Raw genomic sequence first — 18,733 nt, forward strand, 5'->3', positions numbered from 1 at the left:
CCCACTCCGGCGCGCGCTGCGCCGGGGATCCGCGCCCGAGCCGGGAGACGCCACTGCTCCTCCGTCTCCAGTCCCGAACGCGCCGCGGCGAAACTGTGTCAGGCTCCGCCGCCCCTGGCTGCTCCTTCTGGTCGGGAACTGCTGGGGAAAGGAAGGCGAAAGCGGGGACATTCACGGCCACGGCGCGCGTGCATTGCACACTCGCAGGCGCGCGCCGCAGCCGAGGCGCGTCCGGGGCGAGTTTGGCCCCGCGGCGGCAGCCCGGGCACCTGCCCGCCCGCGGCGCTGTCCCCGGCCCCGCCCCGCCGGCCTCCCGCCCCTTGCCTGCACTGCGCTCCGGCGCCTGAGGAGGGGGAGAGCAGCGACGTCCGCACAACTTGCAGACTGTGGCGCAACTGGTCTCGGCGGCCGAGGGCCCCCGACAGTGCCCTGCTGAGGTAAGTTCCCAGCACGTCGCCGGCCCTTCCTGCAGAACCCCCCGGCGACTGGCGCTCGGGGTGCACGGGGACGCCGGCGCTCTCTCAGCCCTCGAACGCTGACGGTCCGCGCTGGGCTGGGGGTGACGTGGAGGGGGCGCCCGCCGCCGCCGAAGCGGGACCCGAGTTCCGCGGGAGCCACCCCGGAGCTTCCCCGCTGGCAAGCCCAGACTGGCCGTCTCGATAGCTGGGGCGCAGCGACGCCCAGAGCTCACGCTGGTCTTCATGCGAGCGGCAGTCAGTCCCAGCCCGTCCTCTTTACCGGGGAGCCGGCCGAATGGGCAACAGAGTGGGAGAGAAGCGGAGGTCGGTCTCGCGGCCGGCGCCCCCGGCGCGCAACTTGTGCCGCCCCTGGCGTTCCCGGAGCGGCTCGCCGAGTTGTGTTCCTGAGGCTGCTGGCGCGGCCGCGGGACGGCCAAGCAGGTGCGGCCGGCTCTGCCGAGGGGCAGCGGCGGACTTGGCGTGGCCCTGGCCGCTGCCCTGGCCGGCTGCACGTGACGAGTGCACATCTGGGGCGGGGGCTGAAGTGAGTGGGCGGCGGGGAGGGAGCGCGCGCGGGTCGGACTCGCCGTGTCGGTGCCAGGAGTCGCCACCACTGCAGACCACAAAACAGCTGCTTATCTCTGGCCCCTGCAGAGAGCCGACAGTCATTTTCTTGGCCCCCTCCTCCCGCCCCCAGCTGGCCTGTGTCTAGTGCCCGGCGTGATCCGGTAAAGACCTGCTGCAGAGAAGTTGCTTGGGGAGGTTGAGGAATTCTTCCCAGGAATCCACTGAAAATCAAGGCTCTGAAGGAGGAAATGCTAGTCACTCGGGTGCTTCTTAAAGGGATAGGGTCGTGGGCCAAAAATAACACCTCCCCTCCCGTAGGCACCGCCACCAATCTCTGTGATTACACGCTGCCAGAGGCCTCGCTGTAAAGGTGTGTGGCTCTTGAGGGACCCTGGGGGCCTCGGCTGTGTGTCACTTTCCCCCCCCCCAGCAGTACTCGGAGCGTCGCTTTGGGGGAACCCCTTTTGTCCCTCGGGAGCTTCCCCCACCCCCCGGTCCGAGGAGCGGCGGGGCGGGCGTTCTGCGGCGGTTGGGTGGACAGAAGTAGCCAAAGCTTGGGTTTCAGTGAGGGCTGTAACGTGGTGAGGTGGAACTGTGTTCAGGGAGGCGTTGTTGTTCCTAGTTGAGTTGAAAGGACACCCTGGGAAGAAGCCTTTCCTAGCCGGGTTGAGGCCGCGGGAGGTTTGAGCGAGCTCACGCCTCCTTCCTCTCTGGGCGGAGGGAAATGGTGGGTTCTGCCTACGGTGATGAGAGCAGAGGGCTTAGCAGGACCCGAGAGATCCGCGCTAAGTCTGAGGCTGACGTCTGCTGACGTCTGGCTCTGGCTCGGGAAGGAAGCCTGCAAAACCCTGAGTAAGAGCAGCCACCTCACAGTTTCGTCTGAATTGAGAAGAGGAGGGATTTCATAATCATACCCTTCCACTTGCTCAAAGTCTGGCAATTTTCAGCATTCCCTTTGGATTCCCAGTTTCTGAGGAGGACACGACCAGGATTATTAACCCCATAATCGCAGGTGGATTGTGAGACTGGCAGCTTCAGGGGTCTGTCCAGTTAATAAGGAGCAGGAGTTAGAGTCCTGACCAGTTTGCTGTTAGCAGCCAGCGCCAGTTCTGCACTCCTGTAAGGTGCTTCTAAATGGCCGGAGTGCTTTCTGCTTTTATTGTAATCTGCACAGTCTCAGCGAGACTTGTTACTTTTCGACAGATTGTGAAAGCAGGTATTGGAGGGTGGTGGGTTTTCCAAGCAGCTTAATGTTTTCAAGACTAGAGCTCGAATCTCCTGAGATCTCCTCTGCAGCTTGTAGGTTCTAGTTACCCTACCTCTGAGAGGGCTGGTGACGCATCTGGCATGCCGTGGTACCCAGGGGGCTGTCAGGCCTGCTGTCTGCTCGCTCGGATTCTTGTTTCAGCACTGCATGTGGCTTAGGACCTGAACTGAATCATGTCACCCCCAAGTCTGCAGCGTCTCACTGTTAACAACACCTTTGTGCTGTGCTTTTATTTGCTGCTTTCATGTAACATCGTGTTTACCCACCACATTAGCAGGGAGCTGGATCAGAAGTGGAGCAGCTGGGACTCCAGTGTCATATGGCATGCTGTTATTGCAGGTGGGGTCTTAACCTGTTGTGCCACAATGCTAACCCCAAAGGAAGGGTGTTTTTTGTTTGTTTTTTCATTCTATCCTATAAAGCTAAGGGTTTTAACTGGTTATCTGTTTTACCTTGAACAGGTCTCCTTACCTTTATCCAATGGCATGTAATATACAGGAAGAGTGACAGATGCATTTTAACACTTTACCTTTCCATTTCCGTTGGTGAGTTTGCTGTGTAATTGGAAGATGCTCTCTAATGTATGTAAGGGCTTACTTCCCAGTAGTAAACTCACACTGTTTTCCCCCTTATGGTTTACACATACTAAATGTTCAGTAAATAGCTGCTGAGTTGGTGAAGGAAGTCATTCACAAGGAAAACATGCCGTACCATGTCAGTTCCCAGCATGGAGGGTGATTTACCTGGCCCAGGTGTGCCCAAGCCTGCACGTGTGGGGAGCCACGGTCGCTCTAAACAGTCTATCTTCCTAGGCTGTAGATGTGTGTCACATTAATTGCTGTTTGTAGCCTCTGTCTGACTGAAAGATATGTTCCTAGAAATGGACCCAAGACACTTTGTGAAATTTTATGTCATGTGATGGAGAAATCATTTTAAAATAGGGTATTGAGTAAATTTCAGCAGATACTAATCCTGGCTGGTAGTTTTAGAGAAGGAATCTAATTCACAAAACCAACCTAGTTTCTGTTCCACTTAAGAATCATCTCAGATGGGCTCGGCAGCGTGGCCTAGTGGCTAAGGTCCTCGCCTTGATCCCATATGGCCGCTGGTTCTAATCCCGGCAGCTCCACTTCCTCTCTATCTTTAAAAAAAAAAAAAAAGAATCATCTCAGGTGGGCCTGGCACAGTAGCTTAGTGGCAAAAATCCTTGCCTTGCATGCTGGGTCCCATATGGGCACCAATTCCCATCCAGCTCCCTGCTTGTGGCCTGGGAAAGCAGTTGGGAATGGCCCAAAGCTTTGGGACCCTGCACCTGTGTGGAAGACCTGGAAGAGGCTCCAGACTCCTGGCTTTAGATTCACGCAGCTCTGGCCGTTGCGGACACTTGGGGAGTGAATCAGCAGACAGAAGCTCTGCCTCTCTGTCTCTCCTCCTCTCTGTATAGCTGACTGTCCAATAAAAACAAGAAGAAGAATCATCTAAGGCCTGGTGCTGTAGCCTAGTGATTAAAGTCCTCGCCTTGCGTGCACCGGGATCCCATATTGGTGCTGGTTCATGTCCCAGCTGCTCCACTTCCCATCCAGCTCCCTGCTTGTGGCCTGGGAAAGCAGTCGATGATGGCCCAAAGCTTTCAGACCCTGCACCCGTGTGGGAGACCTGGAGGAGGCTCCTAGCTTTCGATCAGTTCAGCTACAGCCATTATGGCCACTTGGGGAGTGAGCCAGCGGATGGAAGATCTTTCTATCTTTCCTTCTCTCTCTGAAATCTGCCTTTCCAATAAAAATAAGTAAACCTTTTTAAAAATCATCTTCTCTTTTTTTATATACAGTAAAGTAGTAGTTTTGTATTTGGAAGAGTGGTAACAAAGAATTCTATGAATCTTTTACATTGTTACAGATCCTGCCCTTTATATTGGGGTTTGAAAGAACTCAAATATTAGCAAACTTAGAGACATAGTTTCTATGGGTAGGAAAACTGAAATTTAGTTAGTTGGGTTGACTGGCTAATGAGATAACAGTGGGAAGCCTAGGACTGATGAAGAATTTATAGGGAAATCTGTTATCAAGCTTATGGTAAGAGTTCATGGGTGAGGGCACCTTTTTTGACTTTAAAAATAATCTAGTATTTGTCTGAGATTTCATTTTAAAGTGAATCAGTGTTGATATTTTAAAATGTTCTTATCTGAGCAGTTACCATTAGGAGAGAATATTTGTCAGTTTTTCTCTGTTCAGTTTCTGGGCTTAAATACATATTTGGATGTAGAGTTAGTGCTTTGCTCCATCCAAGCACAAGAGAGAGGGAACTAGTGTATGCTGGTCTGTCTCCAGGCTCTCTTCCTTATAAACAGACCCAGAAGCCAGAGGTGGTCTTGTCATGCAGCTGGGAAATACATGAATATGTATACATCTAATTTGCATTTGCATTTTGCTGTGCTTCTCTTAAATGGTGAATCAGAACATTTAGTATCCTGAGAAATAATCATTTTCTCTGACTAGAACCGTCAGTAGAATTACTTTGTAAAACACCAATCCACTAATGTATTTAGTACCAAACATGTTCACTTTGTATCGAGTGCATTAACAGCACTTTCTTGAAGCTACCCAGTGAGAACTGTACATTTTGTTGCTCAGTCATTCATTGTAGTCTTATCTATGGAGCAGGATGTGTTACTTCTCTAAATACCAGAGCAATGGGTGAAGGAGGTAAAAACTTAACTTTGGTTGTATTTACTTATACTTCTTTTTTGAAACTCAACTTTAAACTTCATTTCAGGATAAAACTTCAAGGTACTCTATGTGCTGTGTGATAAGCAAGTGGCCATTGACCATGAGTGCTGTTCAGTGGGATTCTTTCGATAGAAAAGAAGAAGCCATGAAAAACAAGCTTGGTTCTATATGTTTGATGCCAAATTGTAAGTTCATGTGTATAGCTTCATCAGAGAATAAAGGAGATGCTAGCAAAGGAAAACACAGGGTCTTATCAAAATCGGCTGCCTTTTGGGAAGATGTGAAACATAGCTAGTAGCTGGGAGTGGGTACATGTGCCGTCAGCCGACAGTGCCTTGGTATAATCATTTTACATTAACTCACACTAGAATGAATGAACACATGAAGCCTGTGTTCCTGCAGCACGTCTTCTGTGTTGTCTAAGAGACTGAATAAATAATGGGTACGCAGTGTATTATGGGGAGTTCACATAATGGGTGAACCAGACATTTTGAGAATCATTTTTTCTAGTATTTTTGGAAACTGAGTTATGAAACTGTGATGAAGCAGAAAGCATTGCATGGTTAGTGTATCTGCTGCTTTAAAAATGGGTATGAATATCTCGTTGAAGTGTAGGCAAGGTGGGAATTCAAGTGCAAGGAGCTAGGGGTATAATTACCTTAAACTGGAAGCAGAGTTCAGGACAGGACTGTAGAAAGCTTTTCTAGGCCACAAGAAAAAAAAAACGGTGATATAAGCCTTCATCAGCTCGTCATGATGGGCAAGGTGTTGGAGAAAGAAGCAGTAGTGGTAGGTAGCTATACAGGTGTCTTCCTTCGCTTCCTAGTCAGACTGGCACAACAAAGTTGGTAGATTTGAATATTGAGGGTGTTTTTTGCATTTAGTATGCATCATTTTTTTCTTTTTTAAAACTAATCCCATTCTCGTGATCTCTTGGTCATAATATTTAATAACACGGCAAGGAAACAAAAATAGCAACAATGAATAAATACTGTGACCTCCTTGAGGAAGTAATGAGTGCATCATAGATGCTTAGCCACTGTTTGTCTCTGTGCAAGGTCAAGTGGCAAATGGTATGGTTTCCATAAATGTTTACTGAACAATTTATGTATCCATATTAATTTTGATCTTCAAAGACTTGAATTGTCCCATAATTTTATGATTATCTTTTTTTCTGATCATTTTAGAAACATCAGGTGGGCTGATAGGTGTATGTTTCAATAATCTATAGTGGTTTTTTTGTTTTTTGGTCCTAAACTGTGTTTGTTTACAAGACTCCTAATTTTTTTAACCAATATACCTATGAATGATTTTTAGTTATTTATCTTCCTTGACAGAAAGAACAATATAAAAAATGAAATTAGCTCTGTTTTTCTTTAAAAATACTTGATAAACATATAACGTATATCTAAGGATTTATTTATTTATTGAAAAGCAGAGTAGCAGAGAGAGGGAGCAAGAGAAAGGTCTCCTTTCAGTAAGTTCACTCCCCAAATGGCTGCAACTACTGCAGGGCCAGGACAGAGCTAAGAGCATGGGACTTCGTCTGGGTCTCCCACATGTGTGCAGGGGCCCAAGTACTTGGGCCATCTTCTGCTGTTTTCACAGGCACATTAGCAGGGAGGTGGATCAGAGCAGAGCTGGCAGGACTTGAACTGGCACTCATATGGGCCATGGTGGCAGAATAACCTGCTGTTCCTCAATGCCATTCCCTGACAAATGCATTTTTAATGCACCCAGACTGGCTTCATAGTGAGTCTGGCTCTGGGTACACAGACAAGAATGGACTTTAAGCCTCTTTAAGTTAATCAGCTTGGATATCACTTCCCTGAGGCCTTCTCTGATCATCAACCCAAGGGAACTTTGCCCCATAAATTTGCTTCATGTTTCACAATGTAATACATCTAGATTCAGTATTTCACTTACTTTTCTGTTGTCTTTGCTCAAAACTAAACTCAACCAGATAGTATAAGCTCAGCGGAGATAAAGATCATTGTCCTTTAACACTGCGCTGTGTGTGTGTGTGTGTGTATGTGTGTGGCACATAGTTGGTGCTCAGTGAACACTTCAGTCAGTCAGTTTCATCTACCTTGCCAGGGTGAAATGGGCTTCCAGTCAGGATCCTCAAACTCTTTGATTCAGCTGTGAAAATGGTGCTTAAATGTTGGCTCTGGCTCCTGTATTAGAACAACAGAGCTGTTCAGAAGGGGGAAGGATTCTTAAGGCAAGTCATTCAGGCCTGGCTATGACTGAAGCACTACTTCAATGTAATAGTGATTGTTCTTATAGTAGCGGAGTAACAGGTAGAAATTATTAAGTACAAATTACTCCTAAAATATTAAAATGGGCTCTAGAAGTACTCAAATAATAAATGTGTATGATTCCTAATTAAGTTACCTTGTAGTACCAGTTTGTGTCCTGCATACTCTGCTGCTGATCCATGCTCCTGCTTAACGTGCCCTGGTAGGAAGCAGATGACAGGTGAGTGCCTGGGTCCTGGTCTTGCATGTGGAAGACCCAGATGGCGTTCTAGGCTCTTGACTTTGGTCTGGCTCAGCTCTGTTGTGTTCCTTTTTGGGGGAATGAACCAGAGCCTGGAAGGTCTCTTCTCCTTCCCTCCTCTCCTGTCCTCCCTTTCCATTTCTTCTCTACTCCTTTTCTACCTCCCCCCTCCATCCTCCTGTCTTTCAAATAAATGAGAGGAAAAGATGCTTTGTTGATAATATGAAGGAAAATTCTATGATATCCCTCATGATTTCCCAACCTAAGCTGGTATTTTGTCAAACATTCGAAATATTAATCTAGTACCACAGAGCAAGCCAGGAAATGATTCTTAGCATGTGGTTATTGGGACAACAGTGCCAGCATTACCTGGGAACTTGCTAGAAATGCAGATCCTCATATTCCATCTAGACCCACCCAGTGGGCAACCCTGGGATGAGCTTTAGAAGTCTGAGTGAAAACAGTCCCTTCAGGAGCTCTGATACACATAATATAGACAGTAAACATGAAAACTGAGGTTGAAATACAAGCTTCCTATGGTTAAGATATTGCAATTGTTTTTAACATATTGGTTACTGAATACTATAACTATTAGTTACACAATGAGGTTAATTGTTGCTGAGGGTATGTTGGAGCCTTTAATTGATCGGGTTGATAATCTGATGGTTCTGCCCTTGGATCAGACAGGTCTCCCCAGGAAGCTGAGGAACTAGACTGGACTATAAGATGTTGGACTGTATGTTTAGTTTATGCTTGCAAAGAGGGAATCTCAACTGTACTTGATCAGTGGACATGCAACAAGGTGGAATATTCCACATGGAGGGAGGGCGGGGGGGGGTGGGGTGATTCCCAGTTCCAACGAAACTGTATCACATAATACAATGTAATCAATGAATAAAAAAAAAAAAAACATAAAAAAAAAGAAATACAAGCTTCCTGAAGTGTTCTGAATTCCTAGGGGAGTTCTCAGGTGTGGAGGGAGTGTATCATCTATTTGCCTATTTTGTCAGAATTATGAGGGAAGAAATGAAGAATTCTCTCTCACTTGGTTTTTCTTAGAACTGTGTGGATCATGAGAAAACATTCTAGACTAGGTATTCAGGCTTTTGATCGTACATAGGACCCTGCCACATGACTCTTCAGAGTGTGTGGTGATGGGTGGTAAGACACCTGCTCCCTGCACAATTTAAATTTACTTTCCACAGGATGTGAGATGAAGGAGGGATGGCAGGAGCTAGTGGTTGTTCTGCGGGAGAGAGAATAGTAGTTTCCTGTTTGCACTCAGAATCAAGTTAGCCTAGTACACTAGATAGTGATGGATATGGACTCATTGACCCAGATGGTGCTGGGAGCTAAAGGGTATGCCAAAAAGTATGGATGTACTGTCACTGTCAAGGAGGCCAGTGTTGTCGTGAACTTGTGTTCTGAGAGCTCCTCAAGTGCAGTTTTTCCCCATCTTCATGGTATAGCTGTGGAGTCGTTGCTAGTATCTTAACTAGTAAGAGAAGAGGATGGGTACTCAGTCCCCTGGTATAACTTGCTCATGAGCGCCAAGCCAGTAAAGGGTAGTGGCTAACATTCTAGTCCTGGCCTTTTAAATATTACGCTCTTTATTTGTGTTCCATGATGTAGCATCTGAAAATGTGCAGTTTGGAACAAACGTTTTAAAAAGGAGAGTCATAAGTGAATCTTATTTCTACTTCTTGTCTCAGTCTCTCTTCTCCCAAATGTTGCCTGCCCAAGAACCAGAAGTGTGTGTGTGTGTGTGTGTGTGTGTGTGTGTGTGTGTGTGTGTGGTTCTCCATGCAGGCATCAGGCTCTGTTGTCCACATCGCAGGTACCTCTGTTCTTTTTTGTTTTAATTGTTTCCTTTGAGATACATATATATATATTTTTTTTTTTTTTTTTAGATTTTTTTTTTTTTTTTTACTGCAAAGTCAGATATACAGAGAGGAGGAGAGACAGAGAGGAAGATCTTCCATCCGATATGATTCTCTCCCCAAGTGAGCCGCAACGGCCGGTGCTGCACCGATCCGAAGCCGGGAACCAGGAACCTTTTCCGGGTCTCCCACGCGGGTGCAGGGTCCCAAAGCTTTGGGCCGTCCTCAACTGCTCTCCCAGGCCACAAGCAGGGAGCTGGATGGGAAGCAGAGCTGCCGGGACCAGAACCGGCGCCCATATGGGATCCCGGGGCGTTCAAGGCGAGGACTTTAGCTGCTAGGCCACGCCGCCGGGCCCAGTTCTTATAGTCTTAAGAAGTATCAACTGGTAGATGGAAAATCTCTGTCTCTTGCTTTCCCTCTGTCTGTCCCCCTGGCTTTCAAATGAATATATCGTTAAAAAAGAGAAGCCTTCTTTATTTTCACCTGTTTGCTGTATTCACATCTCTTATAAACACTAGAATAGCAGCTTCTTAAGCAGTTTCCATACCTGCCCATTTGTCTCCTTTAATCAGTTTTACTGCTTGATACAGAGTACAGTTGTGTCACTAAAGTGCCTGTATAAATCCTCAGGTACTTTATTGTGCCTGCAACCTAGATGCTTGAGTTTAAGCTGTGAGACCATCTGCGGTGTAGTCCCCGTTGAACATCCACCATTGTCATCACTGTCATTGTTATAATTTTAGTACTGTAGCAGTGACAAACACTGTCCTACCTCTTGCCAGGTACAACAACTGAGAACACATGATGCAATACACTTCTGCGTGTGTTTTGGAGTCATATAATGTGGTCATGGGCTTGGTAGGTGCAGCTGGAAATAGATGAGCTGGAGGGATGTTGGTGCCTAAATGGGGACATCTTGTAAGTCATGCTAAGAGCTTCGCACATCTCTTTTGTAGACAGTGAGGCAACAGCTACAAGAGTTTTGTAGATGAGTGATGAGCTCATTTTTATTTTAGATTCGCAACTTAATATTTAGTTTTGGAAGTGAATTAAAAAATGAAGAAACTGGAGGTAAGGAGACTTATAGGAGAAATAAGGACATGAGGAGTAGGGAACAGGTATCAGATTTAACATGTAGGTGAATGAATTTCTAGTACTTGGTGGCCAGTTGGATGCGACTCTAGAGGGGGGTGGAAGTAGAAGATGATCCTCAGACTTTGGGCTTGAATGACTAGAGAGTTAGGAGAATGACACAAATCAGAGGCAGTGACAGAGGTCCAAGGGCTGTGATGACAACTCTTTATTTTTAACACACATTTGTGTCACTGGTGGGGTAAGCTGGTGGTGTGATTGAAAGGAGTGTGGTCTGTGAAAGAGCCACTGGCTGTGTTATGTGCATATGCTTTGGACGTAGGTGGAAGTAAGATACCTTCCGGATGTTCAGGTAGAGCATCTACAAGGAAGGTCTGTATAAATGTGGATGTAAAGCAAGAGGAGCTCTTCCGGGGTGTGAGCTGTGAGATTAAATAGAGACTTTTCTGAAAGGGTTGGTATAAGAAGAGAGAACATCATTCATTTGCACTGTCATGTCTTCATATTTTGGCTGCCACCCCCACCACCTTAGGAGAATCTTTTGATTTTTCTTATTGTTTAAGGAAATGACATCAGAATTTTTTGACAACACATACATCCTGCAGCTGCCTCCCTAGAAGTGGGATTTCTCAAGCACATCTCTTTGACATTCTTGCAACTCTTGAAACTTAATGTAGAGATTCACTTTTCAGTTGTGCTCAGCTTGTCTCTGCAAACAGACCCAAATCGTAACAGCAGGATCCGCATGGTTCTGTTCTTTGTGTTCCCACCCAGTCTGTCAGCTCCAGGGCCTTCTTCACGCCAGCTGCTCCTACTTTTTATTGATCATTCTATTCACCTAAAAAAAAATAGAAAATGGTAGACAATTCAAACTTCTGGAAGGAATTATTTCAGTTGCCATGCATTGAATTAAGTAGAAAGTGCATGCTTAAGATGCACACTAAGGAGAGGGACGTGGGGAGGGAGATGTCTCAACAAAATGGTCCATGAAAACACTGTCGAATTCTTGTTACTAGTTGTTTTCTCTGCTTGATATTCTGGAGGAAGGGAGCAGTATATCCTTCAGCAACTCCCCTAAGCCTACTATGGCTTTTTGTGAACAGTGTTCTCCTAGTTTCATCAGGCCAGACTTGCCATATTTTTAAAATGATGTTTTGCATATATTTGCACAAACTGGATTTGAATGCAATGAGAACTCTGGTCTGAGTGGAGGGGTTCTGTGTCATCCGGCAGCCCTTCTACTGAGTCTGTGGTGACAAGTGGCTTGACATTTTTTGTGCCTCTTTATTTTCCTCTTTTGGAAAGTGAAAATCTTTACTCTGGCTTCTGGCCTTCTTCAGAGGACCTTAGGAGGCCCAGTGGAGTGAAGGCCTTTGAGTCTCTTGGAGTAAAAGTAACATGCACATTAGGGAATTTATCTGGTAGGGATTACAGCAAGAGGTCAGGTTAGCCACTTTTGTGGCCTACGAGTAAGCAGACCTGGGCCCATTGTCCTCAGGAAGAATTTTCCTTTACTGTCCCCACAGGCCAAGCAGATGAGTGGGGCACTTTGCTAAAGTCTGAAGATCCTGAATTCAGATGCATAGGTGAAAAGAGCAATGTGCTTTACCTTAAAAAAAAAGAAAAAAAAAGAAAAAAGGTGAATCCTAAATGTGGGGGCTTTCAGAAGAAGGCAGAACTCAGGTTTACTTGTTAATTCACGTGATAGACCCTAAACTGGGACCTGACGCCCCACGAATCCAGTAAACCCACTGCTTGCTTTGTGTATGATTGTCCACTTGTTGTACCTTGCACGGTACCTAATGCTTTGCCTTTTACCCAAAGATGATAGATGTTTCAGGTTGTGCTGTCTAATGGATAAGATTTGAGAATTTCCTAGAAGTCACCCCAAAAACCTTTTCTTACACCTGTTAAATCTTTCAGGATGTCGCATTTAATCAGATATTCCTCAAGTGCTAGTGAAATAGCAAGATAAATAGATAGATAGATAGATAGATATAGGATGATTTTATCAATTGGCAGAGGAACTAGACTGCAGTTACTAACATGGATTATACCTGATTAAAAAAAATGTAGGGTTTTCATGGTTGGAAAGTGTTGGCATAGAGGTCATAACATCGAATCTGTAATAATAGGCTACAGTCTTAACTGTCTGCTCAGCCTGGCGGTGAACATAGTGGTGAATCATAATCACACAGGAACTGTTTCTTGGCTTTTGCCGCTAAAGTCAGACTGGAGTCTAAGCATGGTGAACTTGGTTCTGACCGCAGGCTGTGTTATAGGTGTTTGCAACCTTAACAAAAATGTCGCCAACAGAAAAGGGAACATGGAAATAGAGGGCAGAGGGAGAAGGTGCCCATATTCTCATCTGCTGAAGTGAGGGAGTGAGAGGGAGTTGTGAGATGCTGTGGACGGCCAGCGCTGAGCTGGGCTGTGCTCCTGCTGGTAGCACACTGCATCTCCAGTTGTGCGTCATCTTTCTCCACACTTGATGTGGCCTGGTTCACTTGACACTGTAGTAGGGATGTCATGGTGACCTTTTGTGGTTGTAAGTTACTTCTCCTTCATGACTATTCATGTTGCATTTTTTAATGTGCTCTCTTGCCATGCTTATTATTTATTTTCCAGGGAAGTGTTACATTTTTGTGTTAGTGGTAATATGCATAAATAGCTTTTACACAGACGATCATGTCTGTAAGACTGCTTTACTTCAAAACAAAAGTCAGTAGACATACAAATGAAGACTAGAATACTTTAAATTGCAAAGAGATTGAACAGAAGGATGGGAACAATAAACTAACTTGAGGAGGAGGCCAAGACATTATCTTAGGTATGAATCAAGACCTGAAGATTTGTGTTAGCAAGAGGTAGGAGGAGAATCACCAAGAGGCCAAACAGAAAAGTTTCAGAGCTGTGCTCTTGGGAGAACGGAACGGGTGGCAGAGATGGGAAAACCAGGAGGTGGTTTCTGTCATGAAGACTTCAGTGTCATTTGATATATTCCCCTGCCCATGCAATTCTTTTGTAAAAATAAATTATTGGTTTACTGGCAATCATAAGAGAAATGTAAATGAAATAACCAAGATGGGTAGAGCATAAGAAGTAAAAACTATAAAATAAGAAATATCAGGAGGATAATCAATGATGTAAGAGCTGTGGGAAGGCTGGAAAAGGGTTCTCCAAGGGCATTGCTACTGAGTCCCTAACACTCTCCAGAGTACTTCCTGTGTCCGCATATTCATCAAACAGTGGATGGACATTCACCTCTTGAAGGCACACAGTAACCTTTGAAGTGTGTACAACTGACACCATTCTGTAGCTGAGGAAACTGGGGGGCAATGGTAGCATAGTACTAAAGGTCACACAGTCACTTTTCAAAGTCAAGTGGTCCAGTTCCTGCAACAATGAGTGTGACATCCACAGTACACAGAGCAGGTGTTCCTTGATCCTACCGACTTGACTTGTTCTCTGGAGTCATCACCTAAAGGCATACTTAACTTTACCTTTTTAAAAGAGTGATTTATTTTTATTGGAAAGTTGAGTTTACAGAGAAGGAGAGATGGAGAGAAAGATCTGCTATCTGCTGGTTCATTCCCCAAATGGCCACAACTGTTGGAGCTGAGCTGAACCAAAGCAGGAGCTAGGAACTTCCTCCAGGTTTCCCATGAGGATGCAGGATTCCAAGGCTTTGGGTCATTCTCTTCTGCTTTCTCAGTGCAAAAGCAGAGAGCAGGATGGGAAATGGACCATCTGGGACATGAAGTGGCACACATAGGGATGTCAGTGCTTGAAAGTGGGGGACTAACCAACTGGGCCATCACACTGACCATATACTTAATTTTAGTTGGTAATTCAACAGGTATTTGAGTGCAAATTAATGTAGTTCTAGACATTAGGATTAGTCCTTTCTAGTGGTGAAGGCCAATGATAATGAAAAAAAATGGATATATGCTGAGGAAGAAAATAAAACAGGGCATGTAGGAAAATGATGAGCCTGGTGGTAGTGGAGTGCTCTCTTAGCAAGGGAGGTTAGGACAATCTTGAGAAGAGATGGCTTGAGAGCCTTATCCATTTGAGTTTGTGAAACACAGTGTCTAGACTGAGTGTCCTACACAATAGATACTTGTACTTCTCAGTTCTGAACGATGGGGAAGTCCAGCACCAAGGTGTCAGTAAGTCCATTATTTGGTGAGGGTCCATTTGCTGGAATCAAGCTTTTTCTGTCTCTTAAAAGGGCATTATTCTCACCTATGAGGGCTCTACTCTCACAACGTGGTTGTCTCCTGAGGAGCCCGCATGCTAATAACATCATTTCAGGGGGTAGGATGCCAAAGTAAGAATTTTGGGAGACACTGGTATCCAGATGGTAACAAACATAGACTAAATGTAGAAGCAGGCCACAGAAATGTGGAATAGCCTTCTTGTCAGAAGAGCAGGAAGTGGAAAGTCCCATGTCAGAGTTGGCTTGGCCCAGTGTGGCCAAAGAATGGGGAGCTGGGTAGGGGATACTTGGGCCAAGGCAAGTAGAGTGTTATGAGTGAGATCGTGACTTTGAGTGAAGGGAAAGGCTAACAAACACATGGAAAAGACCATTGTATGCAAAAATAGTTAACAGTAATAATGATGCAAGAAATGCAACTAAGTTAAGAAAGGTTAAAGCGATAATTTAGATGATTGGTATGGCTGTGTAGAATTAGATATTTTACCCATGGCTCTTAAGATTTAAATTGGTGCTTATGCACCTTCAAGGGTATAATTATAATCAAGCAAATTTATTTTGTTAGACATGCTCTTATCCAGTATTTGGGGAAAGAAAGCAATAAGTATCATTAGGACAATATTTATTATGATAATGGGATTCTGACTATAACTATGTCTAACATTTAGGGAAATGATCAAACAAACAGTGTTACCTTGTAACAGTAGAATATTATTTGCCAATTAAGTGCAACTGAAAAGTCTGTACAGTAATGGAAAAATAGATACAACAATGAAAGACTGTTTAGAGTTTGATGATTTTGTTTGCCTTTTTGCTATATATTTGGTTGCATATGAATATGATAAGAAGACTCTTACCAGAGAAGATAATTTTCTCAAAGGATTTGCAAAATGTAGAAAATGATACACATGGGGCAAGAGGATTTGGAGTGCTTAAAGCCACTAGTGAGAAACTAAGATACACAGTATATAGTTTGTTTCTTTAAAAAGGTGAGGATGGGGCAATAGAAGAGATTCTGCAAGACTAATTAGAACTAGCATTGATTCCACCACAATGAACCTTATTCATCAATGAGCTTTGTTTTTTATTTAAAAAAATCAATTTAGGGTGTTTTTTTGGCATAGTGGTCAATTAATTAACACCCAGCTTTGAGAGCCCACATCCTATAATAGAATGCCAGGGTTAGAATCCCAGCTCAGTTTCTGATTCCAGCTTCCTGCTAATGTCCAACCTGGGGATTAGGAGCTGTAGCTTAAGTACCTGGTTCTCTGCCACCCAAGAAGGAGGCTCAGGTTGGGTTCTGGTCAGCTGCTGGTTCCAGTCTGCCTTATCTCCAGGTGATGTGGGCGTTTGGGGATCTAACCAGCAGATGGAAGATCTCACTTTCCATCACTCTGTCACTCTGTTTTTCAAAAAAATTCAACCTGCATGTAATTACTACACATTAAAAAAAAATCTGCAGAGAAACAAATTTCTCATTTTTAACAGATACCACTTTAAGTAATGTTTTATACATTTGAATTCCCCCCAAAAATGAGAATTTCAGGAAGCTCACAGGAATCATCCTAACAGAATGTGACGGGGCTATGTTAATAGAACCTGCGAGCTTGTCATACCAGATTGTAAGGAACCAGGAAAATAAATTCCAAAGAATTTGTTGGGTCCTTGAATTGGTGAACAGCTTTTATGTATATACTGAGTACAATTAAAAATCAAGTAGGAAGCGATAAAAGGGCTCATGGACTGCATGATTGTTTTGCATTTAGAATTTTGAACGTGGTGGTCTAATATATATCCTCTTTTCTTGAGAAAGGACTACCCAAAGAAGGGGCCATATGGGCCCTTGGTTTCCTCCAAGTCTTATTTGAAATCTGCTCCTCCACTGAGTCCTTTAATCATGAAGGGAGCGGATGTGACATTCGTAGTCACCACTATCACTGGCAGTTACCTTCAGCAGAGCCCGTGAAACCCCTTCTTGGATTGTTGGTTTTCCAGGTCATGTTTCCTGATGGAAAGTTGCTTTAGAATGTTAGAAGCTGTTCTTAATTGTTGATGACTTAAAGTTGCCATTTTTCAGTTTCACATCAGTTTATGAGTATCTGTTGCACTAGTCTGATTTCTGATCATTCTGTTTTCTGGCTGGAAACTGTTTTATGGGGAAAAGAAAGAAGAGTTGAAGCCAGGTGTGCATTCTGTATGTTCGACTGGTCCAAGGTGACTAGAATATCCTCAAAACTAAAGCTAATGTTCCCTTGACTGGATTACAGAGATGGCCAACGAAGATGGGAATGCGTGTAGTTGTAGGAACTAGGCATTAAAGAGGTGCCAGGGCCCGGCGGCATGGCCTAGCGGCTAAAGTCCTCGCCTTGAACGCCCTGGGATCCCATATGGGCACCGGTTCTAATCCCGGCAGTTCCACTTCCCATCCAGCTCCCTGCTTGTGGCCTGGGAATGCAGACGAGGACGGCCCAATGCATTGGTACACTGCACCCACGTGGGAGACCCGGAAGAGGTTCCAGGTTCCCGGCTTTGGATCGGTGCGCACCGGCCCGTTGCGGCTCACTTGGGGAGTGAATCATCGGACGGAAGATCTTCCTCTCTGTCTCTTCTCCTCTCTGTATATCTGACTTTGTAATAAAATAAATAAATCTTTAAAAAAAAAAAAAAAGAGGTGCCAGTGCATTCACTTCATAAGTCCAAAGGTTTCTGTAAGGTGACTAGAGCGAAGCAGGTAACATGCAGAGGGAATAAGGGTGGGGCAGCCATTGCAAAACAAAGGAATGGCCTTTGCCCTCAAGGGATTTACAGTAGGTTAGAGGAGTAGACCATACAATGAAAAGAAAAAAAGATGACAAAATTGCTGAATATGACTGGAGTTCGGATAAAAGCCAACACAAGGGTTCCAAATTAGGCTTTTGAGACTAGAGCCTGTGGTGGTTTTTCTGTCCAAGTTTCAAGACAGCTGCTACCCAGGGCCAGTGCATGCTACAGAATTACTCTGGCAAAAAGTCACAATTTTAAAAAGTGATAAAATGTTAGCATTGTTCTCTTTGCGTTTGAAAATTGTCTCCTCGGCTGTATTAGTATTTCAGGAAGTATTCTAACTGCAACCCTTTTAATCGTGAGCAGTCGAAGGAGGTGTAGGAAGCAATGGTGATGCCTTCTAGCTGGCCCTCAGCTTCAGGTTTCTCCAGTCCTGCTAGCCCCAGGCCAACTGCTCTCAGGGTTGACTTGCTTGTCAGCAGCTCCTGAAAAGCTTTCCAGAACACCAGAATAGGAGGAAGGAGACTCACATTTGATTTGTATGTCTCTAGTGGTACTTAGTACCTTTCAGTGTGTATTTTCAGATACATGGAGGCATGCTTTATTGTTTCTTTTTGATTATAAATTCCTTAAGGGGAAAGGGCCTCTTGTTTATTTTCATTAGAATTTTTTTTTCATAAGGAATTTCCTTTACTCCGAAGTCTGCTGTTTTAGTGACATGAATTCTTTGCTTAATATTGCTCTTCAAGAGTGAAACCTTATATTCATTTGGTTTTTGGCAAATTTGGAATTCAAAGGCAATTGATTCCGTTGTCGTTTTTGATTTGTTTCCTGCCAGCCCTGGTGAATACCCGCAGTGTGTATTAGTCTTCATCCATGACTCTCGAGAAGCTCAGAACTTTGACCTTCTCCGGTTTGTAAACGGAAGAGGCACTGGTTCTGAGTCTGGCAGTTAAATCAGATACTCGAGTTCCATAGAAAGAAGCGAGTGAGGCCCAAAAGAAAGGAATAAACTCATTTAACAGGTAGAGGAAGAGCAGTGCTGCTTCTGAGCAAAGCTGTCTCAGCACTCAGAGTTAATTAGTAGGTAGCCTGAGAGACAGCAAGGGCACCTCAGTGGAGTGTATTGCCTGAATGCCCTCCACCCCCAACTTCCTCCAGTTGGACAAATCTAGGTAGTTCTTGGTTGGATTGGCTAGGCAATTGGATTGGATTATTTGCACAGTGGGTAGAAATTTTTTAAAAAAGATTTATTA

At 44.7% G+C, this 18,733-nt stretch overlaps 1 protein-coding gene across 1 annotated transcript in view; it reads left to right on the forward strand.

The window, feature by feature from the left end:
• Positions 1–325: 325 nt before the first annotated feature.
• Positions 326–18,733, forward strand: part of PIP5K1B (phosphatidylinositol-4-phosphate 5-kinase type 1 beta) — a 184,328-nt gene continuing 165,920 nt past the window's right edge. The window contains exon 1 of the mRNA XM_058657404.1: positions 326–437. The gene's annotated coding sequence lies outside the window, so the exon portion shown is untranslated. The remainder of the gene's footprint in view (positions 438–18,733) is intronic.

The sequence above is a fragment of the Ochotona princeps genome, chromosome 31, assembly GCF_030435755.1.
Source record: "Ochotona princeps isolate mOchPri1 chromosome 31, mOchPri1.hap1, whole genome shotgun sequence".
Lineage (NCBI taxonomy): Eukaryota > Metazoa > Chordata > Mammalia > Lagomorpha > Ochotonidae > Ochotona > Ochotona princeps.